This window comes from Atractosteus spatula, assembly GCF_055471065.1.
Source record: "Atractosteus spatula isolate fAtrSpa1 chromosome 16 unlocalized genomic scaffold, fAtrSpa1.hap1 SUPER_16_unloc_2, whole genome shotgun sequence".
NCBI lineage: Eukaryota > Metazoa > Chordata > Actinopteri > Semionotiformes > Lepisosteidae > Atractosteus > Atractosteus spatula.
This window is the reverse complement of record NW_028296632.1, coordinates 1,181,096-1,187,500: the sequence shown is the minus strand read 5'-3', so window position 1 is coordinate 1,187,500 and position 6,405 is coordinate 1,181,096. Positions and strand designations below refer to the sequence as shown.

Genomic DNA, 6,405 nt, shown 5'->3' with positions numbered 1-6,405 from the left:
GTATGTCGCTTAAGCCACTCCTATTTGGCATTTTAGTTATGGAGGCGAGAAGACGCCCCCCCCCTTCTCTGGGTGTCTGATTTGCCGCCATCTTTAACTGTTCGGTGTCCGAATCAGAGTAGCTACGCGTACGAAATAAAGTTAATCCCAACTACAAAACATATATTTTTGTGGTAAGAGGGCGCAAAACATCAGTATTTACTGCTATTAATTACTGTTCGATTTATAGTTGAAATCTGAGCCTAGATATAAATTTAGATATAAAGTTAAAATCTCGACAAAGCAATGTAGGAAATACAGAGAAAATAAATCCTTTCTGACATCTAAAATCAGTTTCGATCAAGGTCTCTAAAACGAACAAGAAAAAGAGGATTTTCGGAGGGCAATTACGCTGTGTTTATATAGAATAACTGATTTATGAGCAATCTAATTTCTTGTTCGTTTAAAACAGTGAAATGTCAGCTGCAAAAGATCGCACCAGAAACAGCACTCTCTCTGCCTGTCATAGACGTTCAGGAAAGGCTGAATGAAGTCATGTCAAGTACAATAATTCGGTGATCAATAATAACAGTGGTAGGACAGTATATAAGGAGGATAAGGATTTTGAAGTTGACTCGAAATCTGATAGGTAACCAGTGCAAGGACTTGAAAACAGGTGTAATGCATCCCTGATAGGATTCTTGCTGTCATATTGTGAACATATTGAAGATTGCTCAGTGTGGATTTAATTTTCCCAGTGAACAGGATGTGCATTTATTAATTCTAGAAAAAAAGCTTTTCTTGATTTCTCTAGTTCCCTTTAAAATAAACTATTATTCCGCAATGCAGAGTATTACATGGCCAGTATTTACACATGATATTTGTGATTTAAAGAAATTAACACAAGCAGCTTTTGGAGATTTAAGTGTTGGCTGAGTTATTGCAGGATAAAAGACTAGAGATGTTGGCAAGAAGAAGATAATTTGGGGAAAGCTGAAGAATACACTTATAACAAGAACACTTCCTAATGGGGTTAGGCATACTTTTGATGAAGATGATGAAGTTAACAGACTATATGTTTACATAGATACTGAAATAAGGATTGTATTTTAGATTATGTGTAGTTGCTGGCATTGAACTGTGTGTTGGATGCACATGAATTGAAGGAATGGGCAAACATAGCTGATGCGGATCCACAGAGCCAGCATATTAAGATGTTTATAATTAGAGGCAATTTGTTTAAATAACTAGGTATGGATACTGATGTGCAAGAGAGGTGGAAAGGCTGTTTCCTTAAGCCAGCACTATAAAATATTTTATTCTCAGTGAGATGCTGCCATTTCATCGTGGGTTTCTAACACTGTGTATAGTTCCATCCACACAGTGCCTTTACTTCCATCCATTTCTAATCTCTTTATCCAGTACAGAGGATTTGGAGCCTATCCCAGTAAGCAACGGACACAAGGCAGAATACACCCTGGACATAGCGCCAGTCCATCACAGGACAGACAGACACAAACACACACACACCAGGGCCAGTTTTCCCATAAACCAATTAACTTACCAGTATGTTTCGGAGTGCGAGAGGGAGTCATATCACACATATGGAGAAAAACCATGTAACCCAGAGAGAACATGTAAACCCCACACACACAGGATGGCAGAAATTGAACCTAAAACCCCAGTGCTGCAAGATAGCAATGCTAACCACTTCGCCACCATTATAAATGGATGGGTATCTTAGTTATCTTTCTGGTTCACAGGTTTGCATGCATAATTTAATTTTGAAAGCCACTGAGACATCAGGTACTACTGTTGTATTTATGAAAAAGAAACAAAACAAAAAACATACTAACAACTGTGCCATCCTACTCCTTAGTTAATACATTTTATTATTCATAAACAGTTAACATTGTTAGCAAAATATTTTGAATTATATTTAACCCTATTTTTTCTTTAGTTTTGTATTTAACTTATTATATGATAGTCAGACTTAATGTATATTTGAACAATGAAAATATATTTTTACAAGATGCGGGGGAAAGTGCAACAGCTTATTACAGTGCTAAATTTAATATTATTGATTGCTAATAGTTTATGCTAACACCTAACTTTCTTAATTAGATGTATTTAAAACAGTGAACTAAGTGTAACATACTATTCAGAAATACAATCGAAAATAGTTTTGTGGTGTTTGTATGGATGAAACGTTTCTAAAATGTATAACGTAACAAAATTAAAGACGATTAAAATCTGTAATCTTTCCACTTGTAATGTCATTAGACAGAACAACACGTTTCTGGTTTGTTTTAATTAGTATTAGTTAGTAGTTAGTAGTTTTAATTTAATTAGTATTGCAATTCGCACTGATTCCCTTGCGAAGATATGGACTTAAGAATATTCGTGCCTGGTCAAAAAATGGCATTAAGTACTTAAAATTAATATGGTTAATAATAGTAAACTGTAACATGCTGTAACAAGATCGGTTAAACTGCGAAGAAAATGCTTTCAGAGGAAATGTTTCAGGTGTGAAGAACATAGATCTCCAATGCAATTTCAACCAAACCTGTTCGCACACACCCTGCCCCCACTACCATTAGAATATACACAAAGCACTGAAATCTTTCGAGCTAATGATCAGGTGACCCGAGAGAGAGCGAGAGAAACACCAAGGGGTGCGGAACCAGGGAACTATTTACATGGAAAACGGGCGATCTCCCCAGACTGTCCGCCCGTTTCACTGTTACCTGGATACCTCTTTATTTAGAACTCACAAACACTGATTTTTAGTTTCGAAGGATTCAAGTAGGGTTTTAGATGAAAGGCAGCGACCTTAATCATGCCCAAATCATAATTGAACCCATTCAGAGCCTACATTACATTTTAGCGTTTCATTCTGAGCAGAAGACCCTCACACCTGAAGAAGGCTTGTGTTTTCTCTCTTCTCTTTTAAGCATGTGTACAATGTGTAATACAATTACAATGTGTAATTACAATGCGAATCGTATGAGGGTGGGGGGGAGGTGTCTTTTGCTGGAAATCTCGCCTGCTTCTACTTTACGAGTACAACCCCCTCTCTGCCGGAGTGCTGGCTGTGACGAATTAAACCGGTTTCACAGGTTTCAATCACAGACCATGTGACATGGGAGTCAGGAAACTAACACACAGCGCCACCGGATTTGATAACACTATAAAAACGCTATAAAATAATGTGACTAGGCACAGAACAAGTTTACAGCACAGTACAATAATAAATGCTGACCATGACTTTAGAAGCATAAATTGCCTTACACTCAATTTAAACACAAGCTGTCTTTAGCCCTCTAAGCTGGTTCATACAGAAATGTAGAGATCCAGGCTCAGAACACACAGCTTCATTAGCGAATACATATGCAGGACAACTAGAGAAGACGTTTTACAGAGGATGGATTTTTAGAAACATCCCATCAGTGACATCACTGAAGTCAACTCCTAGGTACTGTAACTGTCGTGTGGATAGTTTCACAAGAATCAGACAAAGGTTTAAGCATCGCTTGTTCTAGATAAAACTGCAAAAAAAACAACAACAACCCATAATGTACTTCTTTGCGGCTCTGTTTGCCCAAATCATATATTCACAACGTGAAATCTAGAAAATAATATTACGTAACCAAAATCCGCAATATGGAAACAGAACCTGTGTAATTGTTGATAGATGATGTACTCGTAACATTTTTTCAAGACGAACTACAACATTTAAAAAATGACTTGTATGTACTTGATATCTCTAATCAATCCACGGGTCCCAGCACAAAACGAAACTAAAACGCATACCGTTTCGCGCTTCTTATTAGTTGCTCAAAAGTAATTTGACCGTATGAAATGCATAATATAAACCTAGAAACATATACGTGAGCAGTACTTAAGCACTGTAGTATCGGTGTTAAGACATACCTCTCAAATACTGTAAATCAAGTTAAAAATATCTCAAGACCGATTCTGGTCATAATGAAACCATGTTTCGTGTATGTTTTCTTTAAAGTACCGAGACCAGCCATATACTCTATGTTTATGTTCCAAAATTAATATCGTTTATGGCCTTCACACGCGTTGCAGTATGCTCCTATTCTTTTTATGCTCAGCTACTAAGATTTCCCTTCAGTGGTAAAATCAGATATGAATATTCAATACTTAAACGGGCACAGTTAAGACATTAAATATACATATACATACTGTATACAGTACAGTTTTCATACGGTAATATGTTTATGTTCCTAAATCAATCTCTTTTATGAGCATGTGAAAGGCATGGTGAATCGATTCTCAAAAATTACTGTACTTTGCATGATTGGAAACAAATGCGTGATTGCGAAATGCTGTGGTGTTACTTTTACAAAGACGGTCAATGAAAAAAAGAATGTTGACCAGGGCAATACTTTGAGTTTACACTTACAGCTTGTCCAAGGTCATTCATTATTAATACTATTAGTAATATCTTCGTTAAAGACTTTGATGGCCACAGCTCAAACATGAGAGGTTGAGCTTTATTAGCTCCACCTTGCGGAAATTCCGGATACTATTATTTTGCTTGTCGTATTATAGGAGAATTTACGGTAACTCGCGGTATTTACCGGTAGCTTGCGGTAGACTGCGTACAGCGTACCGCAAAATAACGCGGTATCGCCCGCGCATTTTGAATGGCTGCATCTGTAGGCTGCCAAAAGTCTCCGAAACCAAATTTTGATAGCAGAAAATTCTCACTCGTCCAGAAGTTCCCTTGGGACCCAACATCCAGCACAGAGTGGTAAAAACGCGTCTTTTTTGGAGCCCCTTTCAGCGTGAATTGGTGGTTCAGTGGTAGAATTCTTGCCAGCCACGCGGGAGGCCCGGGTTCAATTCCCGGCCAATCCAGTGGCTTTTGCAGCGAGCGGCTCCATCACTTGCATCCCCTTTCAACTCGCAACTGAAAACCCACTAAAGCTTAGAAGGTGTGAGCCAGGTCAGTACCCGGATGAGGGTGACCTACAGGGAAAAGCAAAGCTTACAGCTGGAAGCGGTGTTAATGGAGCCAGCTGTGGGGTGCTCACCCTGAGGTCTGTGCGGGTCCCAATGCCCCAGTATAGTGACGGAGACGCTGTGTGGTAAAAGGCGCCGTCTTTTGGATGAGATGTAAAACCGAGGTCATAGCTCTCTGTGGTCATTAAAAGTGACCACCAAAACCTTTGACAAAAGCTCTTGGTAATTGATGGTCTTCAATAATGCTTCTCCTTTAGGTACATTTGAAATCAGCTAAAAAATGCTGTGAAATGGGGGGGCACTTCAGGCCAGTGTAGGATTTGGGTTACAAGAACCATTAAACAGCACGAGAAAGCCCGTACACTGAATCGCAGGGCTTTCTATTCAAAGAAGGACAAAAGAAACTTCCCTGAATTCCATTTTTTGCAGCACAGAGAGGACAGCGGGCACGAGGCCTGTTAGCTCAGTTGGTTAGAGCGTGGTGCTAATAACGCCAAGGACGCGGGTTCGATCCCCGTTCGGGCCAGGTAGTCTCCTCCTCTCTTGCCAAAACCCGTTGCTTTCTTGCTGTGGTGAGATTGGTGGTAATTCAAAGACGCCACATACTGCCGACAGACGAGAGTGTTGTGGGAGACGAGAGAAGTGATGGAAGATTGAAGAGTGTCCTAGGTGGAGCCAAGATAAAGTGTCACAATTGCATAGGGGAGAATTTCAAATGTTTAAGATGGTAAAAATAACCGGAAGTGATCCCCCAGTCCGGCACAGTCTGATGTACTTCTGTCATATAAAGTGAAACTAGATGTCGAACTGGAGCCTCACTTATGTAAATTTGCAATATTTGCCTAAGTGAGGCACCAGTTATACATCTAGTTTCACTTTAAATGACAAAACTGAAGAGACTTAAAAGAGCTGGAGAGGATTTCTTACAACTTTTGAGCCGGCACAGTTTTCGAAAACGTTTTCTTCACGCTGCACTATACAACACAGACAGCCAAGAGTCTCCAAAACAAAACGAATTGACAGATAGGAGAAAAGTCCCACTCGTCCTAAAGTTCCCAAAATCCAGCACTGAGCGTAAACAAAGTGTTCAAGTAGCGTGGGAATGCTACCCCTAATCCTAGCTGGAGTTTGAGCGTCTGGTTCAGAGTTTGCTCAAGAGTTTACCTTTCACAGATGCGCAAAGATGAATGTTGAGGGTACACGCTTCAAGGCGCCTTACAGTGCAGGGAGTGATTAGAGACGATTCGTGACGTGTGCTCGTTCCCATATACCGTACGCCCCGGGTTGCAGTGCTAGGATGACGTCCAATACCGCTTCGGCACGTAACGGCATTATATTCAAGTGCAGGACATGAGGGTTTTATTTTGTTCGTTTTGTTCTGCTCTGCTTTGCTTTGTTTTGCTTTCCATGGCGTTTGTAAGAGCGTCAATA

General features: G+C 39.8%; 1 non-coding gene across 1 annotated transcript; it reads left to right on the top strand.

The window, feature by feature from the left end:
* Positions 1 to 5,426: 5,426 nt before the first annotated feature.
* trnai-aau (transfer RNA isoleucine (anticodon AAU)) lies at positions 5,427 to 5,500 on the top strand. The gene has a single exon. It is a non-coding gene; the product is annotated as a tRNA-Ile (tRNA).
* The last annotated feature ends 905 nt before the right edge of the window (positions 5,501 to 6,405 follow it).